At 42.0% G+C, this 22,107-nt stretch overlaps 1 pseudogene; it reads right to left on the bottom strand.

The window, feature by feature from the left end:
• The window catches only part of LOC129626138 (olfactory receptor 5M9-like), a 24,810-nt pseudogene extending 2,707 nt beyond the window's left edge, over nt 1–22,103 (bottom strand).
• Between the last annotated feature and the right edge of the window lie 4 nt (nt 22,104–22,107).

The raw sequence follows: 22,107 nt of genomic DNA, 5'->3' as shown, positions 1-22,107 counted from the left end.
TGAATACTATTTTTGTGTATGATGGTTGCCTGTCATTGTCTATATTAATACAAATGCACATGTAATATTAACTTACTCATTTCCCTATGACTTGGAAGATATCCTTTTTTAGAAATGCATTTGTTTGTTTATTTTTGGCTGTGCTTGGGCGCCTCTTGGTTGGGGTGTGTGGGCTTCTCACTGCAGGGCTTCTCCTGTTCTGGAGCACTGACTCCAGGTGAGCAGGCTTCAATAGCTGTGGCTCACAGGTTCTAGAGTGCAGGCTCAGTAGTCGTGGCTCTCGGGCTTAGCTGCTCCATGGCATGTGGAATCTCCCTCCAACCAGGGATCGAACTTATGTTCCCTACATTGGTAGGCATATTCTTATCCACTGAGCCACAAGTCCAGAAGATATCTTCTTATCTACGCAATTTTACGGGATGATTGTCTTAAACCTTGGTCTTACAATCTAGTCATTGACATACTTTTATACACTATGCCGGCATATGATATAAAAAGCTTTCAATGTATGAAAATCCTATTCATGTTTTATTTTACTTAGCTATATATTTCACTTGCTTGATTACTGCTGCTTGCAGGATGAGGTAAGCGGTATTTAACAACACAGACTGTATCAGTTTAACAGTTATCTCAGAAAAGTAAACCACAAGTGGTTCAATCACCATATCAAAATTATATCAATAGATAAATTCTATATACATATAAAATTCAGGAGCCATGCTTTTAAAATTATTGTCTTATTTAAGATTCTACTGCTTTTCAGCAACAATCCATTATATGTCTAATTATTTTCAAATTCAATGTCATTACAATTAAAATGTCCACAAGGAATGTTTTCTCTGTTTAATACACTTCCCCAGATAAGTCTTCTGAGAAGTAAACTGCTCTGAGTACTTAGGGATGCATCTGTAGGATTAACATCATCTCAGGAATTTAAGATCCCCATAATAACATTGCTTGAAGGGAATATTATGACATAAAATGGTCTGTAGTTATAATTGCTTATAATAATTCATGTACAAACATCAAAACCGATGTTATACCAAATATATTTTATTATTTATTATATTATATCTAGAAGTAGTCTAAGTTTTGCAATATGAAATTGAACAAGCTACACAAGATTTTGGTTTGCATCATAATTGATTCTTTTTGAAAAGGACTGAATGAAAAATACAGAAATGAGACAATTTATGGAATGGAACTACTGTGAGATGAAAACGGAGCGTGCTGATAAACACAGAAATAAGAAGAGGCAAGCTGCACACAGACTGGTCAAAGATCTCTTTGAGGATGTGACTTTTCAGTTATGGGCAACTAGCCATTTATGTAAAAATATTGAGGAAATGAAAATATAAAAAGTTAGAAGAGGAACTATTTTTAAAAATGTATAAACTCTATGATTGTATCATGGCTCCCTCCAACTAGTAGCAACTCACAATTTGGAAGTTGATTAATCTCTGTAAACAATTTTCCTATCCCTGCAATTATTCATATGGGAATTAAATACACCATAGAGAAAATGATTTGGGCACATAACACAGTCACTGATATTTCAATTCTGGTCTGAGTTCACCTGTACCCTATATTTTCATGATCATAGATCTGGTTTCTAAGTGTGGATAAACTAAGCCAGATGAGAGTTACTGATTTTGACTGGGAGATAGAGCTAAGACCAATAATTTTCATATATAAAAACTCTTACCTCTGCTTGGTGAACCCATAATTACCTAATTAACAGAGTTTGATTTGGATTATTGGTACAACTAATTATAAGAGGATGAGATCGTTAGATAGCATCACCAACTCAGACATGAGTCTGAGCAAACTCTAGGAGATAGTGAAGGACAGAGGAGCCTGGCATGCTGTAGTCCATGGAGTCTCAAATAACCAAATATGACTTAGTGACAGAACAACAACAGCAAATAAGTAGAAAATATATAAAAAATCATCAAGGCACCTAAGAAACATAAAATAATACTACTTTTAGAATTTCTCTTCCTGTGTGATATGTGGATTTTCTTCCACTTTCCATAATCATTAGCTCTGTAATAGTAGTTTGTCTCATTCATTTTAGAACACTTCAAACTGACTACATTAGTTATATATTGTAGACATTCAGGGATATTCATACATGATTTTTAAGCATCCTGTTCTCCATATCAGCTTCATAGAATGCATTACTGTGTCCATAACTAATAAAATCTATATTTTAAAAAATTGTTCTAGTGGCAACAGTCTCGGTTTTAAGGTAAGATAATAGCTAACTTTTGTTGAATCCTTACACAATCTTTTATAAATAAAGGTCCCATGAGAGAGGTTCTAATTAGCATATCTTTCTGAAAAATGAGAAAACTGAAGCACTGACAGACTAAGAGGCTGTCCATGGATCAGACATCTGCAAACTGGCCAGACGGAAATGCAAACCAATTAACTGAACTCTAGGGGTACACTCAACAACTTTATATCACTACTGCCTCTTGATAACTTTTTCTAATATTCTATTTCTCTACATTTAAAATGCAGTTTGATTATCATCCAAAAAAATGGGAAAAGTTATCCTTTTGATAATTCATGCTTGATGAACCAGAAGAGCTTGACATGGCTAGAGAGCCTGAAAAACAGAGTTCTTGGACCACCATTGGTCCTCTATGCCTCTCAAGGTTCAGTTCAGTTCAGTTACTCAGTCGTGTCTGACTCTTTGCGACCCCATGAATCGCAGCACGCCAGGCCTCCCTGTCCATCACCAACTCCTGGAGTTCACCCAGACTCACGTCCATCGAGTCAGTGATGCCATCCAGCCATCTCATCCTCTGTTGTCCCCTTCTCCTCCTGCCCCCAATCCCTCCCAGCATCAGAGTCTTTTCCAATGAGTCAAGTCTTCACATGAGGTGGTCAAAGTACTGGAGTTTCAGCTTCAGCATCATTCCTTCCAAAGAAATTTCAGGGCTGATCTCCTTCAGAATGGACTGGTTGGATCTCCTTGCAGTCCAAGGGACTCTCAAGAGCCTTCTCCAACACCACAGTTCATAAGCATCAATTCTTCGGCACTCAGCTTTCTTCACAGTCCAACTCTCACATCCATACATGACCACAGGAAAAACCATAGCCTTGACTAGACGAACCTTTGTTGGCAAAGTAATGTCTCTGCTTTTGAATATGCTATCTAGGTTGGTCATAACTTTCCTTCCAAGGAGTAAGCGTCTTTTAATTTCATGGCTGCAGTCACCATCTGCAGTGATTTTGGAGCCCAAAAAAATAAAGTCTGACACTGTTTCCCCATCTATTTCCCATGAAGTGATGGGACCGGATGCCATGATCTTCATCTTCTGAATGTTGAGCTTTAAGCCACCTTTTTCACTCTTCACTTTCACTTTCATCAAGAGGCTTTTTAGTTCCTCTTCACTTTCTGCCATAAGGATGTGATCCCATAGTCCTAGGGCCAGATGACTGAAGTAACTTCTCATAGAGAGCCACTTTATTAAATAACTGTGCATCATCTTTTAAAGTGATTAAGCATATAGAATGTATAATTTAGAAATTTTTTAAACATCACTTTCATTAACTTTTCAGGAATTTTACACACACACATGATACAGCAAAGGTATAATTATTTCTTCAATATAGTGAAAGACAGGGAAGCGTGGCATGCTACAGTCCATGGGATGGCAAAGAGTAGGACACAACTTAGTGACTGCACTGGGAGTAACAATCATTTCCACTGACACAATACTTTCAATTCCATTCAGATGCATTTTAAAACACAATGTGGAAATCACTGGTTTTTGTAGAGAAGACATAAAAGGCAAAACCTAAAGAACAAAAATTCTTGTAAGTCCCTATGGTAGCAAGATATTCTTATTAATTTTTATATCAACTATTAATATAAATAGTAATATTTCCCAAGTATATAATTCCAGACAATAAAACACTGTGATAACAAATAGGTCTACAAGTAAGGTCTTAGTCTCTTCTTCAAAAAAGGGCTAAAAACTAAAGATGTGACTGCATTAATCTCTATTGCAGAGAGTATAAAATTTGCAGATCTACCTTCAGCAGCAAGAAAACAATGATAATTCCTCACTATTTATAATAGAATCTTGAACACTGAACACATTGAGAGCATCTCCCCAAGGAACTATCCAGATAATGATGAAACACATTATAATTAAAATTATAGAAACATCTCAGGAGTAAGGGAAGTTAAGGAGGGTTAATCAGAAGAATGTCTTCTGATAACATTATGTGACCAGTATCCTTAATATCATAGGTATAATCTCTCCCATCTTCACATGGTATAATATCTGCCTCAGGAAAGCACCTTGCACCTCAGGAAAACATTCTTGGTTTGCATTATACAATGTTGTTCAGTCACTTTCTTTTCTATTGTACTTTAGTTCTAATAAGCATTATTTTTCAGGCCAAACACAGCAATGCATACCCTATGCATCTCATGGCTGTTGAAGAGATCCCAGGTGCCTCAAAAGTACAGATCACATAGAAACATCTAGGGAGAATGAGTACAAGTAGAGGTCATCAGTGGAGAAGTTGACTGTAGTAGAACAATTTACCAGTGAACTTAGGCTCTTTTTGGAGTCAGTAGAGCATCAACTTCGATGTCAGTTAGAGTGGAAATAAAATCTTCACTCTGCACCATAATTAACTGCCTGTCTTTGGAAAAGTAAGGATTCTCAGTTTCAAAGTTCATCTGTAGAAAAAGGAAACTGCTGTCTCACAGTGAGGTATGGGGATCGCAGACAACATTGGGAAATTCCTAGCACAATGCCTGTCTCTGATGAGGCGGTCAAAAAATTGAAATGGGCTGTGAATTTTCACCCATCAACAGTTCACAAGATCTCACCACCTATTTGTGATTGTGATCAGTATTCTCTCTGTGTTGAAGGGTAAAATATTTTTTTAAAAAATCTAAGTAAAATAATTCTGAGGTTCAGTTTCTCCACAAAATATGGATAGTAGGGGCTTCCCTGGTGGCTCAGACTGAAAAGAGTCTGCCTGTAATGCAGGAGACCCAGTTTTGATCCCTGAGTCCTAAAGATCCTCTGGAAAAAGGAATAGCTATCCACTCCAGTATTCTTGGTGCTTCTCTGGTGGCTCAGACATTAAAGATAGCTAGCAGATTAAAGAATCTGAGTGGAAACCAAGATTGTTCACAAATTCCCATTTGTACTACCTCAATTTTGCTGGGAAATCATGGACAGAATGATACTCAGGCAAAGTTTTCCTCTTCAGTGCCCAAGGATCCCAGACTCCTTAGTTCCTTCTCACCTTTTATGGAGAAGATACATAAGGCAAACTCAACAGCACCAGATTATTATAACTTAACTTGCACTCCCTCAAGAAAAAGGGAATTTAAAACAAGAAAGCATTGTGTGTGTGAGTGTGTCTGTATGTGTGTGTGTGTGTGTGTGTGTGTGTGTGTGTGTGTGTTAAACAGGGAGAGAGCATGGAAAAGAGTCAAGGTTAAATACAATTTATACTAGAGATGCTTAACTATAAAAAAATTGATAGATATATAAATAAATGTATAAATGAGATCCATTTTTTAAAGTGCTTTACAGAACTATCCTGAATTTTCTGCAAATAGCAAAATTGCTTTAAATTCTCCAAAAGAATCAAAATTTGGGGAGATTATGAGCCAGAAGTGATCTTGGAGGTCAGATACTTCATCCTAAAAATTAACTGGATGAATGACACAAAATGAGTGGTTCAAGGTCACCCACAAATTATTTTGAAAATTGGAAACTAAAACCAGGAACATGACCTAACCAAGAACCTTGACATCATCATTCTTCATGCAACACTGAAACAAATCTCAAGAGAGTAGAGAAAGTGGTTCACTTAAAAAAAAAAAAAAAAAGGTGACAAATATTATCCAAAACCACTTGCCAAATTCACTTGCTAAATTCAGACTTACATTGGAGAAAGTAGGGACAACCACTAGACCATTCAGCTATGACCTAAGTCAAATCCCTTACAATCATACAGGGGAAGTGAAAAATAGATTCAAGAGATTCGATCTGATATACAGAGTGCCTAAAGAAATATGCCCGGGGGGTTCATGACATTGTACAGAAGTCAGGGATCAAGATGATACCCAAGAAAAAGAAGTGCAAACACACAAAATGGTTGTTTGAGAAGGCCTCACACATAGCTGAGAAAAGAAGAGAAGTGAAAAATCAAAGGAGAAAAAGAAAGATATACCCATTCAAATGCAGAGTTCCATACAATAGCAAGGAGAGATAAGAAAACTTTCCTCCACAATCAGAAAAAAAAGCCTTCCTTGGCAAAGAAATAGAGGAAAAAATAGAATGGGAGAGACTAGAGATCACTTCAAGAAAATTAGAGATACCAAGAAAATGTTTCATGCAAAAAGGAGCACAATATAGGACAGAAGTGGTATGGATCTAACAGAAGCAGAAGATATTGAGAAGAGGTGGCAAGAATACACAGAAGAGCTGTACAAAAAAGATCTTTATAACCTAGATAACCACGATGGTGTGATCACTCACCTAAAGCCAGACATCCTGGAAGGTGAAGTCAAGTGGGCCTTAGGAAGCATCACTGTGAACAAAGCTAGTGGAGGTGATGGCATTCCAGTTGAGCTATTTCAAATCTTAAAAGATGATACTGTGAAAGTGCTGCACTCAGTATGCCAGCAAATTTGGAAAACTCAGCAGTGGCCACAGGACTGGAAAATGTCAGTTTTCATTCCAATCACAAAGAAAGGCAATGCCTAAGAAGGCTCACACTACTGCACAATTGCACTCATCTCATATGTTAAGTAATGCTCAAAATTATCCAAGCCAGGCTTCAGCAATACATGAGCCATGAACTTCCAGATGTTCAAGTTGGTTTTAGAAAAGGCAGAGGAACCAGAGATCCAATTGCCAACATCCATTGGAAAAACATTGAAAAAACAAGAGAGTTCCAGAAAAAAACATCTATTTCTGCTTTAATGACTATGCCAAAGCCTTTGACTGTGTGGATCACAATAAACTGTGGAAAATTCTGAAAGAGATGGGAATACCAGACCACCTGACCTGCCTCTTGAGAAACCTGTATACAGGTCAGAAAGCAACAGTTAGAACAACCGTCTGGTTACAAATCAGGAAAGGAGTCTGTCAAGGCTGTATCTTGTCACCCTGCTTATTTAACTTATATGCAGAGTACATCATGAGAAACACTGGGCTAGATGAAGCACAAGCTGGAATCAAGACTGCTGGGAGGAATATCAACATCCTCAGATATGCAAATGATACCACCCTCATGCCAGAAAGTGAAGAAGAACTAAAAAGCCTCTTGATGAAAGTGAAAGAGGAGAGTGAGAAGGTTGGCTTAAAGCTCAACATTCAGAAAACTAAGATCATGTCATCTGGTCCCATCACTTCATAGCAAAAAGATGGGGAAACAGTAGAAACAGTGATAGACTTTATTTTGGGGGCTCAAGAATCACTGCAGATGGTGACTGCAGCCATGAAATTAAAAGATACTTACCCTTTGGAAGGAAAGTTATTACCAACCTAGACAGCATATTAAAAAGCAGAGACATTACTTTTCCAGCAAAGGTCCATCTAGTCAAGGCTATCATTTTTCCAGTAGTTATGTACGGATGTGAGAGTTGGACTATAAAGAAAGCTGAGCACTGAAGAATTGTTCCTTTTTAACTGTGGTGTTGGAGAAGACTCTTGAGAGTCCCTTGGACAGAAAGGAGATCCAACCAGTCCATCCTAAAGGAAATCAACCCTGAATATTCATTGGAAGGGCTAATGTTGAAGCTGAAACTCCAATACTTTGGCCACCTGATGCAAAGAACTGACTCATTTGAAAAGACCCTGATGCTGGGAAAGATTGAAGGTGGGAGGAGAAGGGGATGACAGAGGATAAAATGGTTGGATGGCATCACCAACTCAGTGAACATGAGTTTGAGTAAACTCCAGGAAGTGGTGATGAACATGGAGGCCTGACGTGCTGCAGTCCATAGGTTGCAAAGTGTCAGCCACAACTGAATGGCTGAACTGAACTGAGTAGAATTCACTGGTAAAAACATGGGCTATGGAGTCAACTTGTTGAATTCCCATTCTGGCTTTAACAATTTTGATCCATGCACTCTGGACACTGTTTCTTAATATTTCTGGGCTTCATCATTTTTTTTTTTTTTTGGTCAAAATGGATTCCTTATATGGGCAGGTTTATTTTGAGGATTATGCAACAGAAAATATGCACTATGGAACATACTGTTCTCCATACATGTCTGTGTGTGTTTGTGTGCATGCTCAGTCATTCCTGACACTTTGTACATCCATGGACTGGGTAGTCATCAATAAATGGTAGCTATTAGTCATTAAGTAAAGAATCATAGAGAATAGCATTCAGTATATTCCTTATCATCCACCTAAATGACTCAATGAATTATATAAGTAATATTACCTAAAATAGTGCATATCCACACTTTTCTGGTCATTGGTTTTTCCTTTTTCTTTCTTGTTATTTATGAATTGTAAGTCTAATTTTGGCACATGATTGCCCAAATAAGCAGAGTTTTGATGGTTATAAATAAATGTATAATACAGAAGTCTACATACCTTTGAAGGAAGAGCCATTTTAGAAAGAGCATCAATGTCATGGCTCTTCTGCTGAATAATGCAGGCAGGATTTATATTACTTGTAGATTGATGCCATTTCCTTAAGAGATTATACATATAGGTGAGTATTAAGTAATTGCTTTGTTAGCTTGTATTTTGCACTAAATGAGTTCTCTTGAGAAATAACAATTGGGTACAATGCAGATTTGCCATGGGGCCCAACTGGTTTCTAGTGCTTTTCTTTTTTAGATTCTGTGTCAATATTTTCCTTCATACATTGGGAAGTCTGCTTCATAATACTGATGTCTGCCATCGATACTCATGCCATATTCTGTTACCCGTAATATTTGTTTAATCCAATTTAACACTATTTCTTCCACACAATTATCATAACTTTGTGCCACAATCTATTACCATCTCACTTTGGGTTATGGGTTGAAAAGTTTATTTAATATCCATATATCAAAATCTTGACTCCCAGTACTTCTGAATATGACTGAATTTGTAGATATAGTTTTTAAAGAGGAAATTAAATTGTAATTGGTTCAAATAGTGCATCCTAACCCAAGATGACTGGTATCTTTTTTAAGAAAGGAGATTAGAACACAAGAATACACACAGGAAAGACTATGAGAGACACAGGAGGTGGTGGCTGTCTATAAGCCAGACAGAAGCTTCAGAATGAAACCAACCCTACTAACATTTTGATCTTGAATTACTATCCTCCAAACTGCAAGGAAATCAGTCTCTTTTGTTTAAGCCACCCCAGTCTGTGGTACTTAGTTATAGTGGCCCTCGCAAACTAATACATTCTGCCTTCAGTAGACAAAGAGACTGCTTTCATATTCAAAGGAAGTTTTGCTTCTTTGAAGAGTAGTATCATTTTTAATATATTTCCAACGTTTACAGTACACATTCAAAATGTGCACAAAACATAAGTTTACAATTTATTGAATTTTTTCAAAGTAAAAATGCATTTATGACCAAACTTCTAAACCAAGTAGAAGACCAACACTGCATCAGACAAATATCTTCTTTCTGAGTCAGTATTCCTCAAGTTAGATGAATCTTTATTTTTAGCACTCTACATAGTTTGTGTCTTTTTCTGAATTTTACACAAGTGAAATCAAACAGATCACATTCTCTGATGCATAGTCTTCTGGTGAAAACTCTGTTGATATCTGAACATTATGTTGATGATTGTTTTACCTTGTTTGGACTGCTATAGTAATTATAACATAAGCATTTATTTATCACTGTTCTGAAAGCTGGAAGTCTAAGATTAGATTGGGTTCTGATGAAAGCATTCTTCCCGGTTTGTAGATGGCTGTATTTTTGCTGTGCCCACACATCACACGGGGCAAGGGAGTGCCCTGGGCTCTTTTATGAGGGCACTAATCCACTTCATGGGCTTTTCTAGTAGCTCATAAAGTAAAGAATATTCCTGAAATGCAGGAGTCCTGAGTTTGATCCTTGTGTAGGGAATGTTTCCTGGATCAGGAAATGGCAACCCACTCCAGTATTCTTGCCTGGAGAACCACATGGACAGAGGAGACTGGCGGGTTACAGTCCATGGGGTCGCAGAGTTGGACATGACTAAGCATGAGCAGGCACTAATTCAGTTCATGAGGGCAAAGCAAAGCCTTCATGACCTAATGACTTCCCTAAAGCCCCCGCATTCTAAATAGCAATGGTTCTTTTATTACTGTAAGTGTAGAGATCAAGTTGACAACATTCATTGAATCATGGAGAAAGCAAAGGTGTTCCCAAAAAACATCTACTTCTGGATTGTACTCCAACTATACCAAAAAATCTGGAACAAACAACCTCATTTAAAATGTATAAATCTGAACACCTGGCCAAAGAAAATATACAGATAGTAAATCAGCATATCAAAAATACTCAAAATCATATATCATAAGGAAATTACAAACTAAAACAACAGTGAAGTAGCACTGCACACCTATTAGATCCAGGAAACTCAAAAAAGGGGGGTGGGGGGCAGGGCTTCTCTGGTGGCTCAGTGGTAAAGAATCTGCCTGACAATGCAAGACACTCAAGTTCAATACGTTACCCAGGAAGATCCCACATGCCACAGAGAAACTTAGCTGAATTTTTCCACAGCTAAACTAGGCTCACCTGTGACCTGAACACTACATGTCTAGTACTTAGTAAACAGCTTTGAAAAAGTGTCCAGACAAAAATTATCACACAATTATACACAGGAGCTCTACTTCTAATAGCTAAAACTTTCAAATATCAGGATGTCTTCAGTAGATGACTGTGTAAACAAACTGGGATACATCCAAAGTGAAGAGGAGCAAATGCTACCCCAAAATATACCCCTTCAGCATGAGAATTAGTTGGACTTAATTAACTTTTTTTTTAAGAGGACACATGATCATCTCTGAAACCCAAGTTCAAGACAGCTCTTCTGAGTCACATTTATAAGAGAAATCTCATTTCAAAGGAATTCTCTGTATATATCAGATAGAAGGATGACAGTCTTGTGAAACTTTTTTTTTTATCAATAGGGAAAGCTAAGATGTAAATCTGTACAACAACTATACCCTTCCTTTCCTTTAGTTTTATTTTTTAATATTTATTTGTTTTTTATTTGGCTGCACCAGGTCGACCTTCATTGAGACAAGCCAGATATTTAGCTACAGCACGCAAACTCTGCATTGTGGCATGGGAGATCTAGCTCTCGGATTTGGGATGGAACCTGGGCCTCCTTCTTAAGGAGTGTCCAGTCTTGGCCACTGGACCACCAGGAAGCCCCTGTGTGGTTTTTAGATGAAGACAGTATCTAAGGTGATATCTTAGGCCATTTCAGTCACTGACTCAGTTTCCTGAGTTTCTCCAAAGCATGTACAAGGTGCACATTATTAAACTGGTTTGCAAAACAAGTAAAGGTAGTTCATACTACAACACTGTATGCTTACAAATATGTAAATGGTAAATGGCATGTTATTTATTTTTAATTACTATGGGAAAAAGAATGTAGTATTGGTACATGTTACAAAATGAATAAACACTAAAAACATCTTTAGTGAAAAAATCCACATAGAAAAGGCCACCCAGATCCCATATTCACCATGTCTGCTTTACATCCACCAGGTTTGTCCAAATGTTTGAAAATCTCAGTAACGGTCTAAAAAAAATATTGGATGACGATGGGAAAAAAGATACTTTCATACAATTGGACAATTGCTGAAAGTGGAAATGGGGCTGTGGATTACATTATAATGTAGAAACTATATGATTTCCTGATTTTGGAGATTATGTGCTGGTTCCACAGGAGAATGCGCCCATTTTGGATAAAACGCATGGAGTATTTTAGGTGATGTGGCAAATGTGAGTATTTTTTTACCATTATTAAGAGTTTCCTGCACATTTTAAGTTACTGAAACGTAAATTATTTTTCAAAACAACCATGTCAATACCGCAAAAGAAAATCAGATCAGACAGGCTTGAAACTTTCTTATAGAGGCCAAGACTTACCCAGACGAAGTTCAAGGGAAGTTGTGATGCTCATTGCCCTTGAAGGAGTCCACATGGAATTTACAAATAAAATTTCCCACATAACTTCACAAAAAGTTGTTAGAATACATTCAGTAAAGTTGAATAATTTGGGATCAATTTACAATCTAAATCAATATACGAAAATCAGTTGTGTTTCTATACACTAAAAACACTCAGAAACAAAAATTAAGGAAAAACTTAACCAAGGACATAAAAGTAGTCAGAAAACTAGAAAGCACTGATAAAGAAATCAAAGAAAATACAAATAAACAGAAAAATATTCCATGCTCATGCACCTGAAGAATTAGTTATTAAATTCTCCATTCCAACCAAAGCCATCAGCAAACACACTGCAATAAAACTATAATATCCAATGGCATTTTTCATAGAAATAGAAATATTCCTAGTAATATTCTGCAACAACTAAGGTCCCTGAACAGCCAAAAGACTCTAAGAAAGAAGAAGGAACCTGGAGGCATCTTCCTCTCTGTCTTCAAACTACATCACAGAGCTGTAATAACCACAACACTGAGGAACTGGCATAAACACAGGCACAAGGACTAGAGGAAAGAATAGAGAGCCCAGGAATAAAGCCATATGTATGTGGACAGTTCATGAAAATCAAGCCAAGAACATGCGAAGAGGAAAGGACAGTCCTTTCAAGAAACAGTGACAGGAAAACTGGCCACCTACATCAAAGAACATCACTGGCCATCCTCTAGATCATACAGAAATCTAACTAATTTTGCACATGGAGCTCTTTCCCCCCTGAGTCCTCTGAGATGGACCTCCAGTCAGCCCTCAGCTGGACACAGGAAACGTCTAGTTCATCCTCATTTTTCCCTCTTGCAGCGCCTCCTTGCTGGTGGGCACTGAGGCAACCCCGCTCCTCTCAGCCTGGACGCAGCCCCATTATCCAGAAGCCCAAGCCCTGACAGTCCTGAGGAGACAAAGCTCCCCCCAGGTGGTCACCTAGCAGAGTCTGAAGGCAAAGTGTCCTGTGCCCACGGGTCAGAGGGGGGTTTGGCGCCCCCTGCGGGCTGCCAGAGAAGAGCTGGCAGCACGGCGCTCACAGACCCCAGAGGGCTCACCCAGAACCAGCTTTGCTGTGAGCACTCAGACTGGAAACCCAAACTGAAATGGAGCCAAAAATCTCCATGACCCTGTTCAACACACAAACCAGAAACTAATACAACGCCCATAAAACCTGAGACTGTGAGCCACGTGGCAGAGCAGTTCTCTCAGCTTCCCTCACCCTCCTGCCCTCCACCCAGGCAGCCCTTCCCAATAAAACCTCTTGCTTTGACAGCACATGTCTCCTCGGACAATTCATTTCCAAGTATCAGACAAGAGCCCGCTCTCAGGCCATGGAAGGGGTTCCTCCTTCCTGCATCAAAACCACAAACCAGGAGAAAATATCTTTAAATGTGTATCTGTGCAGAAGGAAATGGCACCCACTCCAGTATTCTTGTCTGGGAAATCCCATGGACAGAGGAGCCTGGTGGGCTACAGTCCAAAAGCATGGCATTTTTGAAGAGAGGAAACAGTCCCAGGAAAGTTCAGGCACTCACCAAAGGCCCCAAAGCTTTCGATGGCACAGCCAGAACTGTGGCTGAGCACTCCCAGCTCCCAGGCCTCTTGATACTGGCCTCTCTCACCAGATATGGGTGTGGCAAACTAGAATCTAAAACATGGCTGAGGGCTTCCCTGGTGGCTGAGTATTAAAGAATCTTCATGCCAATGCAGGAGACGCAGGTTGGATCCCTGTCCATGCTGTGGAGCAGCTAAGCCCACGCACCGCAACCACTGAGCCTGTGTTCTGGATCCCGGAAGCTGCAACTACTGAGCCCATGAGCCCCAGAGCCTGTGTCCCACAACAACAGGAGCCACAGTGAGAAGCCCACACACCACAACCAGCGTAGCCCCTGCTCGCCAGAACTAGACAGAAGCCCACACAACGAAGACCCAGCACAGCCAAATATTAATAATTAAAATTTTTAAAAATGCATATTGGATAAAGAATTTGTACTCAAATTATACCAAGAACTCTAGACCAAACAAACCCATTAATAACTGGGTAAAGACTGAAACAGAAACCTGGCCACAAAGGGTACACTGACAGTAAACAACCATAAAAAAACCTACTCAGGATCCTGGTGGGACGCGGCACAGCCACTTTTGGAAGACAGTCTGACAGTTTTTTCCAAAGCTAAACAGACTCATCTAGGATGCAATACTACACCTCTTGTATTTAGACAACAGCTTTGAAAAACTGTTCAAACAAAAACTAGCATAAAATAATGCACAGTAGCTCTATTCTGGGTTAAAAATTGGTTAAAAACTGAAAGACATCAGAATGTTCTTCTGTAAATGAATTCATAAGCAAATTAGGGCACATGTACATCAAGGGGAGCAGAATATGCCACCCCAAGTTGTGTCTTTTGGACATCAGCATAATTCTGGACTGACATTTAAAAAACAGCAGATCCAGGAGAATGTTTGAAAATGCCCTTTTAGGAATTAAATTTACATTTATTAGGGAAATCTCCACTTGTAAGGCTGTCTTCACCTGTGCACCAGAAATGGAAGGATAACAAAGTCTTAAGAGAAGGTAGTCCATGGAGATGGCCTGGATGTAAATCTGCATAATATCCAGGCCCCTGTTTACTGTGCTTTGCCTCCAAACTTCCCAAATCATTCCACCGTGCCCCCCCCCCCACAATATCTTTCTTTTGTTCTTAGCTAAATATAGCCCATAAGTCACAGGCTTGGGCCATTTCAGGTTTTCCTAGGTACCTTACAAGCATATAGGAGGTATGCATGGTAATAAGCTTCTGTTTTCCTCCAGTTCATCTGCCTTTTGTTGTGGGGGAAAGTCTCAATGAGGAAAAGAGAAATATAAAGGGAACATTATTTTTCCTCCAATACACATGCAATGGAATAGTATTTGGAAATATAATGGAATGAACCATCAAATCAAGCAAAAACCATAGATGAATCTTACGTGTATATTGCTAAGTGAAAGAATTCAGTCTACACACTAATGACCCCATTTATACAACATTCTGAAAAAGGCAAAACAGACTTAGAAAAAGATTATGAGGTAGGAGGTTCAATATTCCATCTGATACATTACAGATGAAATGGTTGGATGGCATCACCGACTCGATGGACGTGAGTTTGAGTAAGCTCCAGGAGTTGGTGATGGACAGGGAAGCTTGGTGGGCTGCAGTCCACGGGGTCGCAAAGAATCAGACACAACTGAGCGACTGTACTGACATTACAGATGAATATCTACCACTGTGCATTTGTATAAACCCATAGATCTTTAGACCTCAGTTAGTAAATCATAATCTATTCAAATTTAGTAATTTAGGATATGAGAGTGTCACAGAATGAAACACAGAATGCAGCAGAGTCTAAATGACTTAGAAACGCATGGAAAAAACTCACTCTTTGTTGATGGCAGGGACGGCATAGGCTGACGAGAGTTGAAGGATCTTAGTGCAAAGAAAGCCAGAACTGGGACGATAAAGGGGTACAGCAGGGCCCCCACCCCGTTCCAGTCCTCTTGCTTCTCAGTCTGCTCTCTGGGCCTGGAGGAGGGTCCTCTCCGACTGGTCCGGTGTGGACCCATGGGCAGCGTCACTGCATGGTGATAGCCGGGCACACGGGGTCCCTGGGCCACATGCAGCCGCCCAGGGCTTCCAGGAGCCCATGTGCAGGCACCGGGACAGACATCTGACACACAGACTCACCACCTAAAGTGGAAACACCTGGTTCCTGGGAATCTGGAACTTAGCTTTTTTAAGGCCCTTTCCTTGGCCCTCGCCCTTCTGGGCTGCTGTGTCTCCTCCTGATCCTCCCCCTGAGACGTGTGGCTCACGGGAGCATCCCCAGGACCTGAGCTACTCAGCAGCTCCCACTGTGGTCCAGCCTCTCAGAGGGGCTGCTCCACCGCCCGTTGTAAACAGGGGAACTCGCTGTGGAAAGGCCCCTGCGCGACGGTCAGGAGACAGCTGCGCAGGGACGGCCACGCCCACGCCGCCGGGGCTGCTGGGATCACGGACTCTGTTCTCCTAGTAAGGGCCTCAGAGATCCCCTCGGTCCTTCTGGAAGTGTTCTGGAACGCGAGTGCAGGAAGCTAGCGCACATTTTCTGTATTCCAGTCCTGCAATGCGGCTTAAGCCTTTCCCCTTCACAACCACACTGGCAATGTCTGGAGTCACTTAGATCGTTTTTCCATTTCGTTGCTCTGATTAACTCCAAGGACCACATGCATGGCCCCAGTTCCAGGCACGGGGGACGCAAAACAGTGTGTCTGTGATACAGCTTCCTGGGGCATCATGTTTATTCCCGGTGCTTTAGAAGGACACCCATTCAGCCTAAACTAACCCCACAATGCCCCAAGGCCGAAACACCAATGGGTCCTGAGGAGACCAGACTCCCGTCAGCAGCCACAGGCAGCCAGGTGCTCAGGCAGAGGGGGAATGCCGCCTGAGGTGCGGGTGGGCGGGGTCGCTCCCTGCCAGCCAATGGGAACCGCAGCTCAAGCCTCCGTCACTCGCGCAGGCGCAGCTAAGTGGAGACTCCTAGCAGAACTGCCCTGAGGGGTGGTCTATTAAACTATGGAAATTCAAACTGAAATATTGCCAACAACCAAAACTTCTCCAAAATAGTTAAGGAATAATTAACTTGAAACTGTATAGAATGAAATGTAGTCACCAAATTCACTCAAATTTATTAACAGACATTTAAATTTTGAAACTATCAAAATTGTGGACATAAACATAGAAAATCTACATGACCCTGGGTTTGGCCTGTATATCATGAGCTTTGAGTTTTAACACACGAGCTGTCAGTCCACAAAAGAAAACTATTGTGGACTTTATAGAAATAAAGATGTCTATTCTGAAAGACCTCATTCAGAAAATCAAAATACAAGCCACAAACTGGGAGAAAATATTTGCAAAATTCATATTTGATACAGGATTTGGACACAAAATAGACAGAGACCTCTTGAACAACCCTATAAACAATAAGTAAAGATCTGAACAGACAACCCAGCCAAAAAAAGTTATACAGATAGTAAAAAATAGAAAGACACTCAACATCATCCACCATTAGGGAATTACAAATTAAAGTCACAAGCTATCACACTACATATATTAGGCTGCTAAACTCTAAATATATGACAATACCAATTGCTGGAGGCTGAGGAAGAGCAGGAACGCTCCCTCACTGCTGGTGGGATGCATGCACAGCCACCTTGTAACACAGTTGGGCAGTTTTATCCAAAGCTTAACACACCTCACCTTGGGATCCAACAATCGTACTTCCAGTATTTAGGAAACTGCTTTGAAAAATCCATGCCCAAACTCGAAGATGAACTTAGGCACAGCAGCACTATCCATAATAGTTAAAAGCTTGAAGTAATCAGGGTATCCTTCAACAGATGAATGCATAATCAAACTGGGGTATATCCATGTCAAAGCAAGTAGAACATGCCACCCCAAAATATGCCTCTCTGCTGTGAGGATTGCTTAAGTCCGCTTCCATGAAAAAAAGAAAAAGAAAAAAAAAAAGAGGACTCTCAGTAAACTAAGTAGCAATTGCCATTTTGTGATGGACATTTACAACAGAGAAATCTCTGCATTTAAGGGTTTTCCCTGTTTGCACCAGAAATAAAAGGACAATTAAAACTCAAGTAACTTGTCAATGGAGAGGTCCCGACTTAAATCTATAAACAATCATACCCTTCTTTACTGTGTTTTGTGTAATTACCTTCCATAATGGGCTTCTCCCAGACTTCAGGGTCTTGTTTTTAGCTGAAGATGGCATTTAAGGTGATGATTTTGGACATTTCGGGGAGTGACTCAGGTTTCTTTGGTAGCTCCCATGTATACGGAAGCTATTTGTTGTTTTAGTCACTAAGTCATGTTCGCCTCTTTGCGACCCCACGAACTGTAGCCCACCAGGCTCCTCTGTCCATGGGATTCCCCAGGCAAGAATACTGGAGTGGGTTGCCAGTTCCTTCTCCAGGGGATCTTCCCAACTCAGGGGTCAAACCCAAGTCTCCTGTATTACAGGCAGATTCTTTACCACAAAGTCACCAGGGAAGCATAGAGGAGGTATGCCTCTGTTTTACCTCCTGGTGATTTGTCTTGTATTATGGAAGGGCAGAGTGAAAATTGTTTTTCCTCCCATACACATGCAATGGAGTATTACTCGTCAGTAGTAAGGAATGAACCACCAAACCTTGAAAAGCATGGTTAACTCTCATGTGTATATCACTCGGAAAGAATACAGTCTGGAGTATGACCTCATTTATGACATTCTAGGAAAAGCAAAGCTACACAGATGATAAGCAGATCATCTGCTGAAGGGGGTTGAAGTATTCCCTGTGATGCTTTAGGATGGACACCTGTCGCTATGCGTTTGTCTACGCTTGTCGATTTGTATAGCCCAAGGGATCAAACAATCTATTCAAGTATAGTTATTTAGAGTGTAGGAGACTCGCAGAACAGAATACACAATGCAACAAAACCTAACCACATTAGAAATGCACTGAAAAGATATCTCACTGTAGGAGATGGGGCAAAATGTGTTGACTTTGGAAATGAATGAATCGATACACAAAAGGTAAAACGGCCTGCACGTAAACACTGGGCTTCATTTTATAGAGATATTTCCAGAGTGCTCCTGCTACTGCTAAGTCACTTCGGTTGTGTCCGACTCTGTGCGATTCCATAGATGGCCCACCAGGCTCCCCCGTCCCTGGGATTCTCCAGGCAAGAACACTGGAGTGGGTTCCAGAGTGCAGTAGCTAGCAATTCTGAGACCACTGTATACGTAATCTGAAGAGGAGAAAAGAGCTGACAAATGCAAATGGTGGGGGCCAGGCTCCTCACTGCAGGAGTGGGAAGTTACAGATAAGCAAAGAACAAGAGGACGAAGCTGAGCCCCTGACCACCACTCCTTATGGCTCTGAGTTGTGTCCAACAGAACCACCATCATCTGCACGTAGGTGCTATAACTCACCTGTCCCCTCCTGGCCTTTCCCCTTCCTCCCCGCAATGATTCCAGTGACATTTCCAGCCTGTATCCCTCTCCCAGGCCAGGTGCATCTGTCCATCCACCGCCTCCCCATCTCATCCTGGGGACTAACAGGCCCCTCAAGGACTGTGATCCTGCTGCTCCCCACGCCCAGGAGGAAGCCCCAACTTCTCCAGCTGCTGAGCCCAGACACCTGGTGTAACCGAGCAGGAGCCAATGGGGCCCTCCCAGAACAGACCCCATCCTGTATCCTCTGCTGTAACTCCTTTCTGAAGTATGGAGATAATAGTATCTGAGGCACATTCTGAGAGTTGTTTTATAACTGCTAAAAGCCCAACTGAGTGGAAGAAGTTAACTACTTGATGAGCATGAACACGTCACCCCTAGAGTGTCCAGTGCCTGAGGATTTGTGAGGTTAGCCGCCTGTTACCTCAGCAACCAGAGAACCATGCACCAGTGGTTCTCTGTGAGCCCCCCTCCCCCATGTGGCCCATAAAACTGCTTTCTTGAAACACTTCAGGGATTTCAAGGTTTAGAGCATGAGTTACCCGTCTCCACATATTGGTGCCTTTACAATTCTGCACTCTCCTTTACTGCAACTGGTGTCAGGGGACTAGCTTTACTGAACTCAGGTGTGTGGACTCAAGATTGGTTCAATACCACAGAAGCCTCCCAGGTTCCCAGTTCCTTGTGCCCCAGGGACTGTCAGCTCCTTCTCCAGGGTATATGGCCAACCCCCACACTAATTCCCCTCTACACCCATGGCCCTGGCCCAAGCCTAACCCCTCCATCAGGCCCTACAAAGCTCCCTGCCCTCATGGTGCATCTCACATCCCACCCAACAAGGTCTTTTTGAAGCCTGAACAAGACCATGCCCCACTCCTCCCTGTGATTCCCCTCACCTGATGAAGCCAGGCATGATCTGTTCCAGGTGACTCCAGGATCCTCATTCTCTCCAGACCCCATGTGTGTGGCCACTGTCTGTGCCCATCTATATGGGCCTGTGGTGAACGCCTAAAATAAGGGTTATTTTATATACAGATAATGGGGTGAATGGTGGCCCCCAAAGATGTGTCCCCCCAGAACACGGGAACAGGGTCATATCTGGGAAAAGGGTCTTTGTAGATGTAGTTAAGGTAAGGTAAGGGTTAGGGTTAGGTCTAACATAGGTAAGGTCATCTAGGGTTAAGGTGACCTTCAATCCAACTGACAGAGTCCTTATAAGAGATGAAAGAGGACACAGTTGAGAAGCCTCATGAAGATGGAGGCAGAGGTGGGAAGGAGGGGGCCACAAGCCCTGGGACCCCTGGAGCCCCAAAGCAGGAAAAGGCAGGAAGGACCCTATCCTGGAGCCTCTGGAGGGACCTCAGCCCTGTGCCACCTTGATCTCAGGTGTCTGGTCTCCAGGACTAGGGGAGGATGAACTCCTGTTGCTTTAAATCACCCAACATGTGGTCTTTTGTTAGAGAAGCCACAGAGAACTCACACAGGCCCTGCTCTGTAGGATCCTAAAAGTGTGGGTCTCACTAAAGGAAGATGGAGGCTGGATCACAGAACCCTTAGCGTCAGAACTGGGCTCTCAGAAATGCTAAAGCAGTGACTGGACCCCAAAATGTTGAGGGGTCAAGTCTGAACCCTGTCCCAGGGGTACTGGCTGCACACGCCTCCCCAGGTTCTTACACCTGTATGTGGATACCTGTAAGTATCTAGTCCTGACTGAATATTTAATGTCACTGTTAACATTGCTCATTAAGAACCCACCAGTTATACAGGTAAAAACCCAATTAGGATTCTTGCTACACCAATGAGCAATTCTGAAGACAGTCAAGAGTGGGGACTTATGTGCAGACGGTAGCCCTTCCACCCTCCCACCCCTCCTCCACACTGCCAACCCCCTTCTCCACACCCCTGACCCCCTCCTCTACCCTCCCAACCCCCCTAACACAAACTCATAACCCAACCCTAACCCCTAACCCTAAGCCCTAGCCCTGAACCCAAACCCTGAACCCCAACCCAAACCCCTAACCCAAAAAAGCAGGAAGGACCCCATCCTGGAGCCCCTGGAGGCCCACACCACCTTGATCTCAAGTGTCTGGTGTCCAGGACTGGAGGAGGATGAACTCTTGTTGTTTTAAACCACCCAGCTTGTGGTCATTTGTTAGAGGCCACAGAGCAGCCACACAGACCCTGCTCTGTAGGGTCCTGGAAGTGTGGGCCTCACTAAAGGCAGATGGAGGCTGGATTATGGAACCCTGCACTGGCCCCTTAGAAATGCTAAAGCAGTGGCTGGACCCCAGAATGTTGAGGGGTCAAGTCTGAAGCCTGTCCCTAGGGCTGCACACGCCTCCCCGGGTTCTTACACCTGAACAAGTGGTGTAACATCTCAGTCCTGACTGAGGACATTTAATGTCACTGTTCACACTGCTAATTTCACCAGTTACACAGGTGAAAACCCAGTTAGGATACTTGCCACACTGATGATCAATTCTGAAGATGGTCAGGGGTGAGGACTCACATGCAACCAGCAGCCCTTCACCGTCTCCACCCCCTTACCCCACCCCCTCCTCTACCCTACTCCCCAAGGAGCATCCTCAGTGGGAAGTTGGGGGACCCATCAGAGGCCTAAGTAAATCTTGGCTGAGCCCCAGGCTAGCTGCTCCTGAACGTCACCCAACGTTCCCAGGTCAAACACCCGAATATGAGCAAAGACCTCACAGGCTAGAGGGAAGGGCTTGGGGCCGCCCTAGCGACAGCATGCTTGCCGAGTTGGTCCTGACCCAGGGGCTCTTCCGGAAGCCTTCCATCCCCCTCCCTGAGTTGCCTCTCCAGTCCTACTCCCACTGCCTTTTCTCTTGCTTCCTCGCCCCCGCCCCCAGCTGCGGGGAGACGTCCAACAGCAGGCACAGGTGACATGCTGCTTCCT

The sequence above is a fragment of the Bubalus kerabau genome, chromosome 13, assembly GCF_029407905.1.
Source record: "Bubalus kerabau isolate K-KA32 ecotype Philippines breed swamp buffalo chromosome 13, PCC_UOA_SB_1v2, whole genome shotgun sequence".
In the NCBI taxonomy this organism is placed as follows: domain Eukaryota; kingdom Metazoa; phylum Chordata; class Mammalia; order Artiodactyla; family Bovidae; genus Bubalus; species Bubalus kerabau.
The sequence above is the reverse complement of the archived record's forward strand: the minus strand, read 5'-3'. Positions and strand labels throughout refer to the sequence as shown.